Raw genomic sequence first — 13,236 nt, 5'->3', positions numbered from 1 at the left:
AGGAGGCCGCACCAGGAGCACCAGACACAATAGAAGCTGATACTCAGGTGAAGTGTTACTTCACCTGGAAGGACTGTCTGATGTCCTGAATGGAGGTGAGGGAGGAGGTGTGTGGGCAGGTGTAGCACTCAGGCTATTTGCAGGGAGAATGAGGGAGGGAGATGAATGAGGAGGGTTGGATGGACAAGTGGATCGTGGAGAAAGAGATCCCAGGGAATCGTGGAGATGGTGAGGTGGGGATGGAGAAATTTGTCCTGTGTTACGATCCCGTTGGAGATTGTGGAAGTTGCAGAGGAGAACGTATTGGGTGCAGAGACTGGTGGGGTGGGGGTGGGGGAATTTGTTCTGTGTTACAATCCCGTTGGAAATTCTGGAAGTTGTAGAGGAGAACGTATTGGGTGCAGAGACTGGTGGGGTGGGGGTGGGGGGATTTGTTCTGTGTTACGATCCCGTTGGAGATTGTGGAAGTTGTAGAGGAGAACGTATTGGGTGCACAGACTGGTGGGGTGGGTCGGTCAGGACAAGAAGAACTCTATCACTATTAAGGTGGCGAGAAGATGGGGTGAGTGCGGATGTAGGGAAAATGGAGGAGATGCGGGTGAGGGCATCATCAATAGCAGAGGGAGGGAAACCCAATTCTTTAAAGAAGGAGGACGCCTCTGATGTCCTGGAATGGAAAACCACGTCCTGGGAACAGATGCGGCGAAAACGAGGAAACTGAGAAAAGGGAATAGCATTTTAACATGAGACAGGGTGGGAAGAGGTATTGTTGAGACAACTGTGGGAATCAGTAGGTTTATAAAAGATCTTGGTTTTCAGTTTGTTTCCAGAGATGGAGACAGAGAGATTGAACGGAGAGGGAGGTGTCAGGGATGAACCTAGTGAATTCATGGGCAGGGTAGAAGTTAGCAGCAAAGTTGATAAAATTGACGAGCTCAGCACGGGTACATGAAGCAGCGCCAATGCAGTGGTCAATGTAGCGGAGGAAGAGTGGGGGGAGTGTAACCGGGGATGGTTTCAAACATGGATTGTTCTACGTAGCCAGCGAAGAGGCAGGCCTAGCTGGGGGCTGATCGAGTGCCCATGGTCACGTCTTGAGTTTGGAGAAAGCGGGAGGAGGTGAAGGAAAAATTGTTCCCGGGGAGGACCAGTGCTGCCAGACGGAGGAGGGTGGTGGTGGTGGTGGTTGGTTCTTCTGTCAAGAAGGAAACGGAGAGTTTTGAGGCCTTCTTGGTGGGGGATGGAAGTGTTCAGGGACTGAACATTCATGGTGAAGATGAGGCGGTCAGGGCCAGGGAATTGAAAGTTACCGAGGGGATCGATTTCACCTTTCACCCGGAACCCATCACCTCCAGTTGTAATCTCACCCAACCTCAGTGGAAAAGTGTGTTTGCATCTATACGCCTCGGTTTTGCACACTGTAGGAGTGGGATCCGTTGCCATTGGAGGCCCCAGTGAGCCTCAGCAACACCCCCGTCCCCCGCTTGTCACTCTCTGCAAACTTTGATAATCTTCCTCACTGTCCACTACACTCCCAAACTTGGTGTCATCCGGAAATTTTCTGATTTAGTAAACCATGTTACCACGCAGATCATTGATATAGATGACCAACAATGGATCCAGCACCGATCCCTGGCACTCCACTCGTCACAGGCCTCCAGTCAGAGAGGCAACCATCCACTGTCACTCTCTGTCTCCTCCCACAAAGCCAATGTCTCATCTAATTTACTCTCTAATGTCAAATGCCGAGCGATTGAACCTTATTGACCAACCTCCCATGCCGTACTTTGTCAAATGCCTTGCTAAAGTCTGCGTAGACAACATCCAATATCTTGTCTTCATCAACTTTCCTGGTAATTTTCTTGAAAAACTCTATCGAACCTACCAAGCAGAGAGCCATGCTGACCATCCCGAATCAGTCCATGTCTATCCAAATAGAGACAACCTGGGTATAGAAAGGGAAAAGATGAAATATGAGGGCAGGCTAGCCAATAATATAAAGCGGGATACCAAAAGTTATTTTCAGTTATATAAAGAGTTAAAGGGAAGTGAGAGTTGATATTAGACCACTGCAAAATGAGGCTGATGAGGTAGTAATGGGGGACAAAGTAATGGCAGATGAAATTAATGGGTACTTTGTATCTGTCTTCACTGAGGAAGACACTAGCAGTGTGTCAGTGGTCTGTGAGAGTCAGGGAGCAGGAGTGAGTGCCATTGCTATTACAAAGGGAAAGTGCTAGGCAAACTCAAAGGTCTTAAGGTTGGTAAGTCACCTGGACCAGATGGACTACATCCCAGAGTCCGGAGAGAGGTTGCTGAAGAGACAACGGATGCATTGGTGATGATCTTTCAATAATCACTTGATTCTGGCATGGTCCTGGAAGACTGTCAGTTCACTCTCTAAGAAAGGAGGAAGGCAAAAGAAAGGAATTTATAGGCCAGTTAGCCTCACCTCAGTGGTTGGGAAAGTGTTGGTGTCTACTATTAAGGATGAGGTTTGGCGATACTTGGCAACTAATGATAAAGTAAGTCAAAGTCAGCATGGTTTCTGTTAAGGGAAATCTTGCCTGACAAATCTGTCAGAGTTTCGTCATATGAAGTGTTTTTAATGGATCTAGGTCTTTATTCACTGGAATTCGGAAGAATGATGGGTGAACTCGTTGAAACCTATCAAATAGCGAAAGGCCTTGATAGAGTGCATGTGGAGAGGATGTTTCAACTCTAAGAAGCGTCTAAGACGAGAGGAGACAGCCTCAGAATAGAGGGGCGTCCCTTCAGAACGAATTGTGGAAAATTTTCTTTAGCCTGAGAGTGGTGGATTTCTATGCCACTGGCAGATTTGGATATTTAATGTGAAGGTTAATAGATTTCTGATTGGTCAGGCTAAGAAAGGTTACAGGGAGAAGGCAGGAGACTGGGGCTGAGAGGGAAAATAGATCACCCATGATGAAATGGTGGAACAAACTCGATGGGCCCAAAGGCCTAATTCTACTTCTATATCTTGTAATCTTATGGTAATCTGCCATAGCCCTCTTCACTATGAACAAGACTTCGTGCTTTTGTGTCATCCGTAGATGTACTGATCCTGTAACGAGAGGCCTTGACGAAGGATGGTTTCGACACAAATATTGGAGTATCCGACGCCAGGATTGAGACGTGGTCTGAAACTGGCCTCCAGTCCGAGAAAAAAAACACATTCAACCTTCACCCTGTGTGTCCGAGCATCGAGCCAGTTATACATCCACCATGCCACCTCTCCCTGTATCCCATTCGATCCAAACTCCCAGACGAGCCTTGTATGTGGGACTGCCTCTGTCCTCATATCCTCTTGATCTAAAAAAAAGTTCCAATAGATTTTTTTCAGACATGCACAGAACCATCTAAAAGAAATGCTGGTAGATTCTATCCCTCAGATACCCCATCCGGTACAACAAATACAATTAAACAGGTCATTAACCAGGGCATTACAAGATGAAGCAACAGTTTCTGCAATGGTTTACTCGATTTCTTCCTTACTTTTCCTCAAGATCTAAAGGTAAACTTACTGTGGCCCCGGGGATTTTATCCACCTCAGGCTAATCAATACCTCTCAGGTGGTATCCGGTGAAAATCACTGACGACCCCTGGTGTTGGCACGGTACATAGCAGTTAGTGTAACGTTTCACAGCGCCAGCGACCCGGGTTCAATTCCGCGGCCTGTGAGTTTGTACGTTCCCAACGTGGGTTTCCTCAAGGTGCCCCGGTTTCCTCCCACATCCCAGAGACGTGCGGGTCAGTAGGGTAACTGGTCACATGGGTGTAATTGGGCGGTGCGAGCTCATTGGCTGTTACCGTGTTGTATCTCTAAATAAATAAATCAGTCCATAGAGATGGAAATGAAGCTGACATCAATACAAGTGGGAGATGCGGTGAAAGTGAGATTGTGTGTCTCTTGAAAGTAGAATGTTAAGTGCTGTCAGCAACTTACCCAGAACGTCAGCTTAAGGTAATATGTATTCAGGAGTCAATATTGCATTCAGAGCAAAGAGAAAAAATAGCTGCATCTCAGTCTGAGTGTACAGAAGGACCAAATGCGTGGTTTATAGCATCAACACCTGGATATAACAACAAGCACCACAGCAGTGAGAATGCAGAACCGAGCTATATCTTTCACATGTAATACCACGCTCTGCCTCGGGGCGACGCTGTTGTCCCGGCAGTGCCGATGGAAATGATCTCACGGAAGTGTGGGAAGAGCCATATTTACTGATGAACTGGAGAGAAGGAAAAGTCCCCAAACGTCAGCGGTTTCCAGTGAGACCGTCATTAATTACAGTCACTGAAGAAACACACTCGTTTAACCGTTTCCAGCCAAGGACATCTCCCACAATATCAGATGAAACAAACGTGATCTTAAACACATAAATTTCTCAAAGCTACAGAATAATTTTAGGTTATCACCGAGAGCTGGGATGTAGCTGTATTCGTGGCATATAATGCAGGGGTCAGACAGAGCATGGAGAAGGGAATAGAAGGATTGAAAATACGCGGCCGAACAGGAAAAAAATATACATACAAGCGCGCGCGAGCATATACAGTATTGCGCAAATGTCTGAGACACAGACAGATATACAGCTCAAGTGCTTAAGAGTTCTGCCCAGTACTGTATTTGTCAACATGCAGTGTAGAACGAGTTGGTAGATTTGGCGGGAGGAAAGGGTCTTGGGAATGGTGAAGATGGAGCGCCGCGGGAGGGAGTGTTGGACGGGTGGTAGAGAAGGAGCTCCGGGGTCAGAGTGACGTAGGTGCAGGCACTCAGCACTGAGGCAGCAGGCAAGGTCGTCTGATTCCAAGCAGTCGGTTCATTGATCATCACCGAATGTCTCACTGGTGCTTCCCGCTCTCTCCCATCTCCCTTCCACTTTTCCCAAACATGATTCCCCTTTCCCTGTCTCCTTCCCACTTCCAGTCCACAACAGAGACTCATATCAGAATCAGGTTTGTCATCACTCACATATCTCATGAAATTTGTTGTTTTTTCGGCGGCAGCAGTAAAGTGCAATACATAAAATTACTGCAGTACTGTGCAAAAATCTTAGGCTTCCGAGCTATATATATGTGCCTAAGACTCGTTCACATTACTCTATAAGGAATTTGCTGTGGTGTGCTCGTCAACACGAAAAACACACGATAAAATAACCCAACATTCAGCAATGATGAAGAATAAAGAATGTTATAAAATGTAGTTAGTGGTTAAAGTATGGATATGGAATAAAATACATTTCTAATATAAAAAGCGGTTTAAGATGCTGACAGTGCAGTGACAGGGGAGACGTAATAGATAGAGGAGGTGGGGGAGGTCTAACTAAAATAGTTGATCAGATTATCCACGCGGAAATGGAGAGAACGTACAAACTCCTTGCAGGTAGCGGCAAGGTGAGTGGAGGAGAGTTTAGAGAAGATGTCAGAGATAAGTTGTTTGTACAGAGTGTGGTGGGTTTTGGAACAGTGTGGTAGATGCGTCTGTAACTGCGAATTTTAAAAGACACCTACGTAGACAGGTGAGCGTTAAATTGTCGGATTATGGCCTGTGTAGGAGGGAAGAGTTATAGTTACGGGAAAGTAGGTTTACATAGATGGAGAAAACATGGTGGTCCGAAGGCCCCTAGTGTGCTGGACAAGGTCTTTGTTCTTTGTTCTACTTTGGTCCTGTCTTCCAAGGTCAGACATAAAACACCTCCCAGATTTGTTGAGGAAGGAGATTGAGAACGTGAAAGGTGTCAGTTTTATGTTCAGAAGCATTGAATGGGCTCGTTTGTCTAGTAGTATGATTCTCGCTTAGGGCCTGAATTTGCGAGCATGCGAGAGGTCCCGGGTTCAAATCCCGGACGAGCCCCTCTGAATAATACGTTTTAGGACTTCATTCAGTGAAGCACAGGAGAATGAGGCGAGATGTTTTGTGGTAAACAAAATTATGAGGGATATAGATAACGTCAACGTCAGCAGGGTTTCCCCCTCAGATTGACAACTCGAAGTCACAGGTTGAATATGAAAAGTTATATATTCAAGCGGAATCTTTGGGGCAACGTCTTCGCTCAGAGGATATCGCGAGAGTGGAACGAGATGCAGGTTGAATTGTAACAATTAAGAGAAGTTTGAATGCGAGGGATTTGGAAGGCTATGTTCTTGGAGCGGGTGGATGGAACTAGTCAGACGGCTGGTATGGACTAGATGGGCCGAAGGGCCGCTTCTGTTCTGCAGTGCTCTTTGACTCTATAATCCATTGCGGGATTTGGGTCAGGATATAAATGGAGTGGGTGGGAAGTGTTGGGAAGCTGGTGGCCAACTCCTGCCCCATATTCTTTTGTTTATGTGTTACTGAAATTCAGGTCAAATACTAACAAATGTTAGTAGTCATACTCTCTACATTGGAACGAAATAAAGATAGTGAGCATGGAAAATAGTATTTCAGTGGATGACCGTCTTCCAAAATTTCTCTGACGTCTGGAAACGTTCCTGCCGAGCAGAGTGTGGCTAACGTAACCTCGTTGTTTGATAAAGGAACTGTGAACCCAGGGAATAAGAGTAAACCAGGTTGTACATAATTATGAGGGGTATAGACAGGGTTAATGCAAGCAGGCTTTTTCCACAGAGGTTGGAACTTGAGGTCATAGGTTAAGGGCAATTCTTGAGCGATCATTACTACCGTCTCCACAATCCCTCCAGCTAACTCTTTCAGAAATCTGGGGTGTCCATCAGGTCCGGGTGACTTGTCTAATTTCGGAACCTTCAGCTTCCCAAGCAGCTCCTCCTTAGTAATGGAAACCTCATTCACTTCTGTCCCCAAACTCTCTCGGATTTCTGGAATACTGCTAGACTCCTCCACCGGGAGGCCTGGTGCCGGATAGTTATCAAGTTCGTCCGCCATTTCATTGTTTCCCCCATTTCTAACTCTCCAGTGTCACTTTACAGTGGTCCGATATACACTCTCACCTCTCTGTAACTTTGTTTATATCTGAAAGTAAAACACATTCGGTATCATCTTTGATATTATCAGCCGGCTGACCTTCGTATTTCATCTTTTATCTCTTTAGCTGCTTTCTGTTGGTTTTTAACAGCTTCCCAATCCTCTATCTTCCCACTAATAGTTGCTATATGATATGTGACAAATGACGCTAATCTTTATCTTTTATCTTTAAGTGCAAATGCCTCGAAGAGTCAATAAAAGACCATTTTGAGACCAGTGACCATAATTCCACCAGGCTGAAAATAGTTCTGCAGAAGGTTAGGGCTTTTTCACAAGTTAAGGTGTTAATTTCGTGCGGGGCCAATTTGAGAGCGATTAGCCGGGGGTTTGCCGAGGATTAGGGTTGAGAACAGGCTGATTTTATTTTCTGGTAAATAGACATCTGGTTTCCAATCAGGAAAGGCAGAGGGGAATCCTCCGGGATTATATAAATATATTGTAAAAAGAGGGCACGGCATTGATCAATCAGGAAAGGCAGAGGAGAATCCTCCGGGATTATATAAATATATTGCTAAAAAGAGGGCACGGCACCGATCAATCAGGAAAGGCAGAGGAGAATCCTCCGGGATTATATAAATATATTGTAAAAAGAGGGCACGGCACCGATCAATCAGGAAAGGCAGAGGGGAATCCTCCGGGATTATATAAATATATTGTAAAAAGAGGGCACGTCACCGATCAATCAGGAAAGGCAGAGGAGAATCCTCCGGGATTATATAAATATATTGTAAAAAGAGGGCACGTCACCGATCAATCAGGAAAGGCAGAGGAGAATCCTCCGGGATTATATAAATATATTGTAAAAAGAGGGCACGGCACCGATCAATCAGGAAAGGCAGAGGAGAATCCTCCGGGATTATATAAATATATTGTAAAAAGAGGGCACGGCACCGATCAATCAGGAAAGGCAGAGGAGAATCCTCCGGGATTATATAAATATATTGTAAAAAGAGGGCACGTCACCGATCAATCAGGAAAGGCAGAGGAGAATCCTCCGGGATTATATAAATATATTGTAAAAAGAGGGCACGGCACCGATCAATCAGGAAAGGCAGAGGTGAATCCTCCGGGATTATATAAATATATTGTAAAAAGAGGGCACGGCACCGATCAATCAGGAAAGGCAGAGGTGAATCCTCCGGGATTATATAAATATATTGTAAAAAGAGGGCACGGCACCGATCAATCAGGAAAGGCAGAGGAGAATCCTCCGGGATTATATAAATATATTGTAAAAAGAGGGCACGGCACCGATCAATCAGGAAAGGCAGAGGAGAATCCTCCGGGATTATATAAATATATTGTACAAAGAGGGCACGACACCGATCTATCAGGAAAGGCAGAGGAGAATCCTCCGGGATTATATAAATATATTGTAAAAAGAGGGCACGGCACCGATCTATCAGGAAAGGCAGAGGAGAATCCTCCGGGATTATATAAATATATGGTAAAAAGAGGGCACGGCACCGATCAATCAGGAAAGGCAGAGGAGAATCCTCCGGGATTATATAAATATAAGGTAAAAAGAGGGCACGGCACCGATCAATCAGGAAAGGCAGAGGAGAATCCTCCGGGATTATATAAATATATTGTAAAAAGAGGGCACGGCACCGATCAATCAGGAAAGGCAGAGGAGAATCCTCCGGGATTATATAAATATATTGTAAAAAGAGGGCACGGCACCGATCAATCAGGAAAGGCAGAGGAGAATCCTCCGGGATTATATAAATATATTGTAAAAAGAGGGCACGGCACCGATCAATCAGGAAAGGCAGAGGAGAATCCTCCGGGATTATATGAATATATTGTAAAAAGAGGGCACGGCACCGATCAATCAGGAAAGGCAGAGGTGAATCCTCCGGGATTATATAAATATATTGTAAAAAGAGGGCACGTCACCGATCAATCAGGAAAGGCAGAGGTGAATCCTCCGGGATTATATAAATATATTGTAAAAAGAGGGCACGGCACCTATCAATCAGGAAAGGCAGAGGAGAATCCTCCGGGATTGTATAAATATATTGTAAAAAGAGGGCACGGCACCGATCTATCAGGAAAGGCAGAGGAGAATCCTCCGGGATTGTATAAATATATTGTAAAAAGAGGGCACGGCACCGATCTATCAGGAAAGGCAGAGGAGAATCCTCCGGGATTGTATAAATATATTGTAAAAAGAGGGCACGGCACCGATCAATCAGGAAAGGCAGAGGAGAATCCTCCGGGATTGTATAAATATATTGTAAAAAGAGGGCACGGCACCGATCAATCAGGAAAGGCAGAGGAGAATCCTCCGGGATTGTATAAATATATTGTAAAAAGAGGGCACGGCACCGATCAATCAGGAAAGGCAGAGGAGAATCCTCCGGGATTGTATAAATATATTGTAAAAAGTGGACACGGCACCGATCAATCAGGAAAGGCAGAGGAGAATCCTCCGGGATTATATAAATATATTGTAAAAAGAGGGCACGGCACCTATCAATCAGGAAAGGCAGAGGAGAATCCTCCGGGATTGTATAAATATATTGTAAAAAGAGGGCACGGCACCGATCTATCAGGAAAGGCAGAGGAGAATCCTCCGGGATTATATAAATATATTGTAAAAAGAGGGCACGGCACCGATCTATCAGGAAAGGCAGAGGAGAATCCTCCGGGATTATATAAATATATTGTAAAAAGAGGGCACGGCACCGATCAATCAGGAAAGGCAGAGGAGAATCCTCCGGGATTATATAAATATATTGTAAAAAGAGGGCACGGCACCGATCAATCAGGAAAGGCAGAGGAGAATCCTCCGGGATTATATAAATATATTGTAAAAAGAGGGCACGTCACCTATCAATCAGGAAAGGCAGAGGAGAATCCTCCGGGATTGTATAAATATATTGTAAAAAGAGGGCACGGCACCGATCAATCAGGAAAGGCAGAGGAGAATCCTCCGGGATTATATAAATATATTGTAAAAAGAGGGCACGGCACCTATCAATCAGGAAAGGCAGAGGAGAATCCTCCGGGATTGTATAAATATATTGTAAAAAGAGGGCACGGCACCGATCTATCAGGAAAGGCAGAGGAGAATCCTCCGGGATTATATAAATATATTGTAAAAAGAGGGCACGGCACCGATCTATCAGGAAAGGCAGAGGAGAATCCTCCGGGATTATATAAATATATTGTAAAAAGAGGGCACGGCACCGATCAATCAGGAAAGGCAGAGGAGAATCCTCCGGGATTATATAAATATATTGTAAAAAGAGGGCACGGCACCGATCAATCAGGAAAGGCAGAGGAGAATCCTCCGGGATTATATAAATATATTGTAAAAAGAGGGAACGTCACCGATCAATCAGGAAAGGCAGAGGAGAATCCTCCGGGATTATATAAATATATTGTAAAAAGAGGGCACGCCACCGATCAATCAGGAAAGGCAGAGGAGAATCCTCCGGGATTATATAATTATATTGTAAAAAGAGGGCACGGCACCGATCTATCAGGAAAGGCAGAGGAGAATCCTCCGGGATTATATAAATATATTGTAAAAAGAGGGCACGGCACCGATCAATCAGGAAAGGCAGAGGAGAATCCTCCGGGATTATATAAATATATTGTAAAAAGAGGGCACGGCACCGATCTATCAGGAAAGGCAGAGGAGAATCCTCCGGGATTATATAAATATATTGTAAAAAGAGGGCACGCCACCGATCAATCAGGAAAGGCAGAGGAGAATCCTCCGGGATTATATAAATATATTGTAAAAAGAGGGCACGGCACCGATCAATCAGGAAAGGCAGTGGAGAATCCTCCGGGATTATATAAATATATTGTAAAAAGAGGGCACGTCACCTATCAATCAGGAAAGGCAGAGGAGAATCCTCCGGGATTGTATAAATATATTGTAAAAAGAGGGCACGGCACCGATCAATCAGGAAAGGCAGAGGAGAATCCTCCGGGATTATATAAATATATTGTAAAAAGAGGGCACGGCACCTATCAATCAGGAAAGGCAGAGGAGAATCCTCCGGGATTGTATAAATATATTGTAAAAAGAGGGCACGGCACCGATCTATCAGGAAAGGCAGAGGAGAATCCTCCGGGATTATATAAATATATTGTAAAAAGAGGGCACGGCACCGATCTATCAGGAAAGGCAGAGGAGAATCCTCCGGGATTATATAAATATATTGTAAAAAGAGGGCACGGCACCGATCAATCAGGAAAGGCAGAGGAGAATCCTCCGGGATTATATAAATATATTGTAAAAAGAGGGCACGGCACCGATCAATCAGGAAAGGCAGAGGAGAATCCTCCGGGATTATATTTATATATTGTAAAAAGAGGGCACGTCACCGATCAATCAGGAAAGGCAGAGGAGAATCCTCCGGGATTATATAAATATATTGTAAAAAGAGGGCACGCCACCGATCAATCAGGAAAGTCAGAGGAGAATCCTCCGGGATTATATAATTATATTGTAAAAAGAGGGCACGGCACCGATCTATCAGGAAAGGCAGAGGAGAATCCTCCGGGATTATATAAATATATTGTAAAAAGAGGGCACGGCACCGATCAATCAGGAAAGGCAGAGGAGAATCCTCCGGGATTATATAAATATATTGTAAAAAGAGGGCACGGCACCGATCTATCAGGAAAGGCAGAGGAGAATCCTCCGGGATTATATAAATATATTGTAAAAAGAGGGCACGGCACCGATCAATCAGGAAAGGCAGAGGAGAATCCTCCGGGATTATATAAATATATTGTAAAAAGAGGGCACGGCACCGATCAATCAGGAAAGGCAGAGGAGAATCCTCTGGGATTATATAAATATATTGTAAAAAGAGGGCACGGCACCGATCAATCAGGAAAGGCAGAGGAGAATCCTCCGGGATTATATAAATATATTGTAAAAAGAGGGCACGTCACCGATCTATCAGGAAAGGCAGAGGGGAATCCTCCGTGATTGTATAAATATATTGTAAAAAGAGGGCACGTCACCGATCAATCAGGAAAGGCAGAGGAGAATCCTCTGGGATTGTATAAATATATTGTAAAAAGAGGGCACGGCACCGATCAATCAGGAAAGGCAGAGGAGAATCCTCCGGGATTATATAAATATATTGTAAAAAGAGGGCACGTCACCGATCAATCAGGAAAGGCAGAGGGGAATCCTCCGGGATTATATAATTATATTGCGGAAAATGCATGATCAAAGAGTGAGTGGATCTGTCCGGCCGTCTGTGTGGAGCCCGAAGGAAAGGGCGAGGTGTCAGATGAATACTTCCCAGCTGAATTTAGCATGGAGGATATATGGAAGCAAGGAAATTCAAGGAAGAAGACGGTGCTGTCTTGAACCATACGCCCGTTGCAAAAGCTGAGGTGCTGGCCGCCTTACACTGCAGAGTAAATGCATACTGTATATCTCGATCCCCCTCCCCCCAAAGCTGACCATTCTCCATTAACCATTCTCTGCTCTCCAGTTCGCCAGCTGTTAGTTTTTTCCGTTTGCTTTAAAGGAACTGTGCACTCTTCGAAACTCCCGCTGGATAGAGAAGAAGGGAATAATTAACCGTTGATTCTTACCAGTAACTGGGACAACTATAATTGACACCCAAACAACACTAGACCCATGTTACACATTCGGCGCAGGTTGAGAGGATGGTTCTGAAGTCACGTGGTGTGCTAACCTTCATTGGTCAGAGATTGAGGTCAAGTACCGCGAGGTAACGTAGCTCTGTCAGACTCCAGTTAGAACGCACTTGAGTATTGTGTTCAGTGCAGCTCGTCCCGTTATAGGAAACGTCAGCGATCAGGGATCAGGGATCAGTGTTTTCCCCGATACATTGACGTGTATTCGTAAGCTGACGTGGTGTGTTGGGATGGCATGCAACAAAAACAACATTTACCGGTGATAAAGCGTAAACAATTATATAAATATCGTTCGTGATTACAGTACGGATTTAGAACAGAATGTGCATAAATAACAAAGACACCAGCGTGTATTTACAATGTAAACAACTTGATAGAAATGTAGTTTACGGTATTTTCATTGTGGTGCAGTGCCTGGGGTGATAGATAGAGGGCGCTTCGGGGAGCGGTGGTGGTTCTACATAGAATGGTTGAGCAGAATAACTGTCTGGGGGGAGGTGTGGGAAAAACGTTTAAAAATACTCTAGAGAAGGTGCAGGGGACGTTCAGCGGGATGTTCCCTGGATTAGAGCACGTCTTGTGAG

The sequence above is a fragment of the Hemitrygon akajei genome, unplaced genomic scaffold (genome assembly GCF_048418815.1).
Source record: "Hemitrygon akajei unplaced genomic scaffold, sHemAka1.3 Scf000112, whole genome shotgun sequence".
Lineage (NCBI taxonomy): Eukaryota > Metazoa > Chordata > Chondrichthyes > Myliobatiformes > Dasyatidae > Hemitrygon > Hemitrygon akajei.
This window is presented reverse-complemented; position numbering follows the sequence as displayed.